Source organism: Balaenoptera physalus (genome assembly GCF_965194825.1).
Source record: "Balaenoptera physalus genome assembly, chromosome: 7".
Taxonomy (NCBI): Eukaryota; Metazoa; Chordata; class Mammalia; order Artiodactyla; family Balaenopteridae; genus Balaenoptera; species Balaenoptera physalus.
Window position 1 is genome coordinate 96,836,183 of NC_138886.1, and position 8,603 is coordinate 96,844,785.

The following is an 8,603-nucleotide window of genomic DNA, read 5'->3' on the forward strand; positions in this document are numbered from 1 at the left end:
AAACGGTTTCTAGGCCAAGATTCAGAAGATGGCAGAAATCAAAGTGCTGAGCCTAACAATGGGGCTGCTTTTGCCCTGGAGATGTTTACTACAAAGCTAAGGGGCTGAGCAGAGCTTAATAGCCAAGTAGACAAAAGTTGGACTGCAGGGCCACCAAGGAATGGAGCCCTGTGAATCCTCTTACGTTGGGTGGGTTATCAAGTTTCAACCTAAGAGTGAGGGTGGTCTGAAAGTAAACAGTCCCTGAACTGGCTGCAGCTGCCCAGTTACTGGCTGGGAGTAAATGAAAATCCTTTCTGGAGAAGGTTAACAACTCCCAAGGCCTCTCTTTTCAAATACAGTGTTCAGCACTCACTTAGAGATAAGTAGGCACATGAGGTAAGATGATATGAACTACCCAAGGCAATCTACAGATTCAGTGCAATCCCTATCAAACTACCATTGGCATTTTTCACAGAATTAGAGCAAAGTTCTTTTAAAATTACATGGAAACACAAAAGACCCCAAATAGCCAAAGCAATCTTGAGAAAGAAAAATGGAGCTGGAGGAATCAGACTCCCTGACTGCAGACTATACTACAAAGCTACAGTAATCAAAACAGTATGGTACTGGCACAAAAACAGAAATATATATCAATGGAATAAGTTAGAAAGCCCAGAAATAAACTCACGCTCCTATGATCAATTAATCTATGACAAGGGAGGAAAGAATACACAGTGGAGAAAAAGCAGTCTCTTTGATGTGTGGTGCTGGGAAAACTGGACAGCTACATGTAAAAGAATGAAATTAGAACATTCTCTAACACCATACACAAAAATAAACTGGAAATGGATCAAAGACCTAAATGTAAGGCCAGACACTATAAAACTCTTAGAGAAAAACATAGGCAGAACATTCTTTGACATAGACTGAAGCAATATCGTTTTTGATCCACCTCCTAGAGTAATGAAAATAAAAACAAAAATAAACAAATGTGACCTAATTAAACTTAAAAGCTTCTGCACAGCAAAGGAAACCATCAGCAAAACAAAAAGATACCCATAGAATGGGAGAAAATATTTGCAAATAATGTAACTGACAAGGGGTTAATCTCCAAAATATACAAACAGCTCATGGAGCTCTATGTCAAAAAAACAAACAACCCAATCAAAAAATGGGCAGAAGATCTAAACAGACAGTTCTCCAAAGAAGATATACAGATAGCCAAAAAGCATACGAAAAGATGCTCAGCATCACTAATTATCAGAGAAATGCAAATCAAAACTACAATGAGGTATCACCTTGCACCTGTCAGAATGGCCATCATCAAAAAGTCTACAAACAGTAAGTGCTAGAGAGGGTGTGGAGAAAAGGGAACCCTCCTACACTGTTGGTGGGAATGTAAATTGGTACAACCACTATGGAGAACAATATGGAGGTTCCTTAAAAAACTTAAAATAGAGCTACCATATGATCCACCAATCCCACTCCTGGGCATATAGCTGGAGAAAACCATAATCCAAAAGGATACATATGCCCCTGTGTTCATTGCAGCACTATTTACAATGGCCAGGACATGGAAGCAACCTAAATGTCCATCAACAGAGGAATGGATAAAGAAGATGTGGTACATATATACAATGGAATATTACTCAGCCATAAAAAAAGAATGAAATAATGCCATTTGCAGCAAAATGGATGCTAAAACCTAAAGATTATCATACTAAGTCAAGTAAGTCAGACAAAGACAAATATCATATGATATCACTCATATGTGGAATCTAATTTAAAAAAAAAAAGATACAAATGAACCCATTTACAAAACAGAAGCAGACTTAATAGATATCAAAAACAAACTTATGGTTACCTAAGGGGAAACGTGGTGGGGAGGGATAAATCAGGAGCTTGGGACGAATACACACACTACTATATATAAGATAGATAACAAGGACCTACTGTATAGCACAGGGAACTCTACCCAATATTCTGTGATAACCTGTATGAGAAAAGAATGTAAAAAAGAATGAATATATGTATATGTATAACTGAATCACTTTGCTGTACAGCTGAAACTAACACAATGTTGTAAGTCAACTATACTCCATAAAAAAGAAAAAAAGATAACATGAACTAGAACCTGCAAGATAAACAGCTGACAATGTCAGTAGAGCCCCAGGGGATTTGGATATTGTAGTTAATAGACACAAACACTAGCACACCTGTGGTTGCCCTGCTCAAGGAGATAAATTTCAACAGAGAACTTAAAGCCGTGAAAAATGACATACAGATTTGGAAAAGAACCAAGTAGAAAGAAATTCTGGAGTAGCAAAACTGAATAACAAACGTTAGGACTCAGTGGATGAATTTAATAGCAGAGTGGACAGTTGAATCCCACAGAAGTCTGGGGTGGGTGGGGGGAGCTTGTGGGCCACTGGCAGTGTTCTTAACTTCGGTGGTGACATGAATATTTACTTTGTAAAAATGTACTGGGCTCTTATGTTTATGTCTTGTGCAATTTTCTATGTGTATTATATACATCAATTAAGAAGTTAAGAGTATGAAAGAATTAGTGAACTGGAAGATAAAAGTAATTATCTACAATGGAATGGGGAGACGAGGAGTGGTAAATGTGGAAGAGAGGCTGAGAGATGGAGACCAGTGCTTCTCAGACTTGAATGGGATGTGACTCACCTGTGGATCTTGTTTAAATGAAGATTCTGATTCAGTGGATCCCTGGGGATGCCTGAGATGCTGAGTTTTTAGAAGCTTCTTGAGAATATTGATGCTATCAGGTCATAGACCACACTTTGAATGGCGAGGCCATAAAGGATCCATGAAAAAAATTTAGTATTTGTTTATTTTATATCCTAGGCGTAGGTGAGGCAGGGGCGCATAGGAAACATTTGAAGAGATGATGGTAGAGATTTTTCCAAAATAGACTAAGGACAGTACTCCATGGAATCAAGAAGGCCCCGCAAACCCCAAGCAGGGTAAATAAAAATAAATCTGCATATAGACCCATCAGAGTGAACTGAGATAACTGAAGACTAAGAAAAATGTATGTAATAGCAGCGAGAGGAAGTAAAACGACCTTCGGTGTAATACTAATGAGACTTCTTCAGGCAGAGGGAAAATGATCACAGACGAAATGTCAGAGAAGCAGGAAAGATCGATGAGCCGCAACAGTGAGGAAATCCACCTCACCTTTGATGAGGAAATCTAAATATTGACTGTATAAAACAGCAACAACAATGCCTTGTGGACTTTAAACTATATGTAGAAATAAAATGCATGACTTTAGCATTTAGGCTAGGGGAGGTTTATGAGGAACTAAAAGGTCTAAGCTCCTTGAATTGTCGGAGAAGATTAAATGTACCAATTAGCAGTATACTTTATAAGGCAGGCTGCAAATAGTAATCTCTCGTCTAACTCCTAGAAGAATAGTATACAGCATATAGCTTCTAAATCATAAGAGGAAGATGAATGTGTTTTGTGGTTGCACCACAGGGGGCAGGATCAACCTGACCCAAAATGTGGCTTGGTTATTGTTGACTGAAAAAAAAATGCACAACCTAAAAGTTGAGAGTTATGTTTTATTGGGTGGACTTTCTGAGGACTTCAGGCCCGGGACATGGCATCTCAGATGACATTGCAGAAACTGTTCCGAAGAGGCAAGGGTGGGGAGCCAGGATATATAGGAGATTCTCAACAAAAGACCAGGTAGTCAGAACATCAAAAGATTACTGTTAATAAAAGAAAACCAGATTTCTCAAGTTATGGAATTTAGCACTTTTCTAAGTTTGGGAAGATGCAAGAGCCTGGGCTCACTGAAATCATTCCTTTGATATGCACCTTAAATATCTGGGGCCAGTATCCTGTGTTTTCTCATCCTGAGTTTCCTCAGGGTACACTCGCAGAACCAGGGGGTGTGGCAGTGGCTGAGGGTTTGGCAGTGAGCAGCCCGTTTGTCTACATCCTGGGTTCCCTTAGGGCTCACCCTCCGGTGGCTGTAATATGATGGCTTGATGGCTGCAACATCCTTTGTTTACTGATATGGCAGGCAACATTTTAGTTCTCATTATCAAGACTGATGATGCCACACATGCAGCGAGTGGGTGTGAAAAGGTCAATTTTTCACATAATGAGACTTTGCTGGGAGAGCAGGGTGGGCTCCCAGGAGGCAGCTCTGGAAATGGCCTGAGGAAGCAGGGAGGAGTTACTGACTCTGGCTTTCCCTGTGGTTTGGGAGGTGGGGTTCTTACCCTGGGCCAGGGTTTACTGGTGTGAATTCTCTGCAGGTGCCCCTTTCTTATCAGCTTGCCCTGGGGTAAGAGAGGGGGGTGGTCCTTAAAGGCTATCAGCTGTCAAACACCAAAAATGGAGTAAGTTATTATGATGCATTTCTGATGTTTGATGACTGACAGGTGCATGTTTCATTTCCCCGAACCTGAACTTGTATAAGTAGGCCATATGGTCCTCTGTGAGGCCTGCGTTCTAAATTGGCAGATGAAGGGAAGTTCTCTTGAATGACTTGCTCAAGAGCTTGGTGTTGTGTGTTTTTAAAGTGAAATGAGAGTCTTGGTCACTGTTGGTAATGTCTGGGTCTCCGAAGGGGATAGGAGTGCCTGCTATGTGCAGACATGTGTGACTATCATTTATATTTGGGGTGTTTGGGGGGCAAGAGGTCCTGAGGTCTTCCTCCCAAACGGGAAAGCTTGGATGAGAATTTAGTTTCTGCATTGGCTGGCCACATGGCCATGCCACTGGCAATGGCCAAAGAGTGTAAACATGCTGGTTGTTTGCTGGGGCATCAAGGGCTAAGGTGACTGAGATGACAGCCTGAAGGTCAACCATTTGTGTGGACTGTTGTGTCTGTCCTTTATCAGGGACACCCGGTAAGGTACGGGCAGCAGCAGTGCTCTGGTGGGCCGTGTGGCATGGGACAGTGGCAGTGCTCTCTATACCACGAGAGAATTCCCTTTCTTGTCTACTCAGAGGGTGGCCTGCTCTAGTGTCATTGCCTGTGGCAAGGGTCTGAGGACAACAGGAAGCTACTTCCTCCTGCACCAGATGGCCAGGCCTGCCTTCATCCTGAAGATGTCATTTCTGTCTTAGCAAGGAGGCTCCAGTGGCTGTACGGAGCCTGCAGGATGCTACCTCCACGTCCCAAGGCATAATACGTACCTGGGAACAGAGAGTCACCTGTGATCTGAACCTGAACCTGTGATCACCTCTGTCACCACTAGGGCCCAGATGTAGCCTGCAGCTTTCACTTTGATGGTGTGTTGTGCGGGGCTGAGGTCGGTAGGTTTTGTATCAGAAGCACTGATTTTCTTGAGGTTGCCCTGTCGGAGGATGGGGCAGGATCAACCCCCTACACAAAATTTGGCTCAGATTTGGAGACTGCTGACTTTACACATGCACCAGTGGGGTACGGAAAAGGGTATCCCCCCAAAATTCAGGTCTACCCAGAGCCTCAGAATGTGACCTTCTTTGGAAATGGTGCTGCTGCGATGTATGTATGTATGTATTTATTTATTTATTTAACATCTTTATTGGAGTATAATTGCTTTACAATGGTGTGTTAGTTTCTGCTTTATAACAAAGTGAATCAGCTATACATACATATATACCCCCATATCTCCTCCCTCTTGCATCTCCCTGCCACCCTCCCTATTCTGCGACGTGTTTAGTTAAGGATCTCAAGATGAAATCATCCTGGATTTAGTCTGGGCCCTTAATCTAACGGTATCTTGCTAAGAAGAGGAGAGGGCACAGAGACACACACAGAGAAGCCATGTGCAGATGCCGCAGACATTGGAGTGTGCTGTTACATGCCAAGGAAAGCCCTAGAACCTTCAGAGGAAGCAGAGCCCTGCTGGTACCTTGACTTTGGGCCTCTAGCCTCCAGAACTGTGAGGGAGTAAATTTTTGTTTTTTTAAGCCACCCTGTTTTGTTACTTCAGCCCTAGGAAATTAATACAAGACTCATCTAAAACAGAACACTTAAGGAGGATGGAATTAAAAGGATGGGAAAATGACAGGTGTTGGAGATGCCAACCAGAAGCAAGCTCACACAGCTGGTAATGTTAGACGAGAAGACCGGAAGATCAAAGTTTTTACTAGATCTTAGGGGTCATTTCAAAATAATAATTTGATCAGCCTCCCAGAAAGATACAGCGAGGCTAATTTTGAATGCACTTTAAAGTATGGCCTAAAATATATATGGAACAAAAATGTGTGGAATTTCAAGGAGAAATGGTTAAAGTTACAAGCATCATGAGAAATTTCTGTTACCTGGCTAAAGAGAGATGATCTGGGCGGGCCCACTTTAATTCCATGAGTGCTTCAAAGGCAGAGAGTTTTCTCTGACTGGTCACAGAAGAGGAAGTCAGAGACTCACGGGTGCGGGGGCCTCACGTGCTGGCTGCCAGGCTGTCGGTGGGCCTGAGAACAAGAATAGTCTCTGCCACCAGCCAGCAGGCAGGGCAACCTTAATTCTGTAGCCACAATGTCCTGGACTGCCAACAACCTGAATGGGGCCCCAATGAGAACCCAGCACCTTGACGCCTTGGCTTAGCTTTGTGTGACTTCGTCTCATGGGTTATTGGGAAGATGATCTACATATAGGTCTGTGGCTCATTTCAAGTTAAATTATATTTGTGTGCATGGTCAGCGTCAGGGTTCATTTTTATTTACAAATGGGTATCCAGAATTTGTAGGAAAGACCATCCTTTCTTCATCAAATTATATCATCACCTTCGTTTGTCAAAATATCAAATGACTGTATGTGTTATATGTGTTATATGTTGAACATGTGGGTCAGTCTCCACTGATCTGTTTGTCTGTCCTCATGACAGTAACACAGGGTCTTGTTTCCCGCAGATTACAGTTAAGTCGTGACCTCCAGCATTTTCTTTTTTGGAAAATATATCCATTTCCATAAAATTTGTCAAGTCAGCTTGGAAATTTCTACAAAACGGCTTACTGGGATTTTGATTACTTTGAATCTATAGATTGATTTGGGGATAACTGACATCTTAATGTTTAGTCTTCTAAGCCATGAACATGGCATATATGACCCCATTTATATAGGTCTTCATTTATTTCTCTCAACAAAGTTTTGTAGGTTTAAGTGAACAGGGCTTGCACATATTTTGTTAAAATTATTCGTAAGTATTTTTATACGATTTAAATGTTATTTTAAAATTTGATTTTCCAATATTTTCATTGCTAGTATACAAGATGGCTCTTCTCTTGCTCGCTGTACAACCCCTGCCCGACCAGTCCTCCTTCATCTACACACTACTCACATCACCAACCTTCCCTCCTAATACATACTAGCCCCCGGCCCCAGCTAGTGATTGTTCTAATCTTTAGATCAGAGCATCTCCACCGTGATAGCTTATCAAAGGGACGGTGAGGGACGTGCCCCTCTGCTTGTTTCCCTGGTAACCGATGAGCCAACCTGATGTCAATTCCCCCTATAAGCGGTAACCTCCCCGAGCCCTGGAAGCAAAGACTACTACCATGTCCTGCCCGCTGTCTGCCGCACACCGTGGAGTGTTGCTCCAGGACATGTAAGCTCCTCCATCCATTAAACCATTGATGTCTATGTCGCTGACTCCAGGCTCTTTCTTCGGTCTCGAGGCTGGGCAAGTGCAGGGCTTGCAGGCCTGTAGGGTGCAACGCAATAGTAATAAATAGGGGAATGTATAGTTTTGTATTTACAGAAAAAATTCTGTGCATACTATATGTAGCATACATAGAAATCATTTGTGTATAAATATAAATAGAAATGCATTCGATTTTTGTATATTGACCCCTATTCAACTGCCTTGCTAAATTTACATATTAATTCTTTTTTTCTGTGTGTGTGTGTGTTTTGAGCACTTAGAGTAAATCTAATTTCTTTTTTTTTTTAAACATCTTTATTGGAGCATAATTACAAGGTGTTAGTTTCTGCTGTATAACAAAGTGAATCAGCTATATGTATACATATATCCCCATTTCCCCTCCCTCTTGCATCTCCCTCCCACCCTCCCCATCCCACCGCTCTAGGTGGTCACAAAGCACCGAGCTGATCTCCCCGTGTGATCCAGCTGCTTCCCACTAGCTATCTGTTTTACATTAGGTAGTGTATATATGTCCATGCCACTCTCTCACTTCGTCCCAGCTTACCCTTCCCCCTCCCCATGTCCTCAAGTCCATTCTCTACATCTGCGTCTTTATTCCTGTCCTGCCCCTAGGTTCTTCAGAACCTTTTTTTTTTTTTTTTTTTTTAGATTCCATATATATGTGTTAGCATATGGTATTTGTTTTTCTCTTTCTGACTTCACTCTGTATGACAGACTCTAGGTCCATCCACCTCACTACAAATAACTCCGTTTTGTTTCTTTTTATGGCTGAGTAATATTCCATTGTATATATGTGCCACATCTTCTTTATTCATTCATCTGTTGATGGACACTTAGGTTGCTTCCATGTCCTGGCTATTGTAAGTAAAGCTGCAATGAACATTGTGGTACATGACTCTTTTTGAATTATGGTTTTCTCAGGGTATATGCCCAGTAGTGGGATTGTTGGGTCGTATGGTAGTTCTATTTTTAGTTTTTTAAGGAACC

General features: G+C 41.9%; 1 long non-coding RNA gene across 2 annotated transcripts; it reads right to left on the reverse strand.

Moving 5' to 3' along the window:
• Positions 1–1,772: 1,772 nt before the first annotated feature.
• On the reverse strand, positions 1,773–7,667 carry LOC309664527. 2 transcript variants are annotated; one of them, XR_014265890.1, is made up of 3 exons: positions 7,509–7,667; positions 6,277–6,426; positions 1,773–3,722 (listed from the first exon to the last, which is right to left on the reverse strand). It is a non-coding gene; the product is annotated as an uncharacterized lncRNA (long non-coding RNA). The 2 variants fall into 2 exon arrangements; XR_014265891.1 differs by lacking the exon at positions 7,509–7,667 and having other exon boundaries at positions 6,277–6,461.
• Between the last annotated feature and the right edge of the window lie 936 nt (positions 7,668–8,603).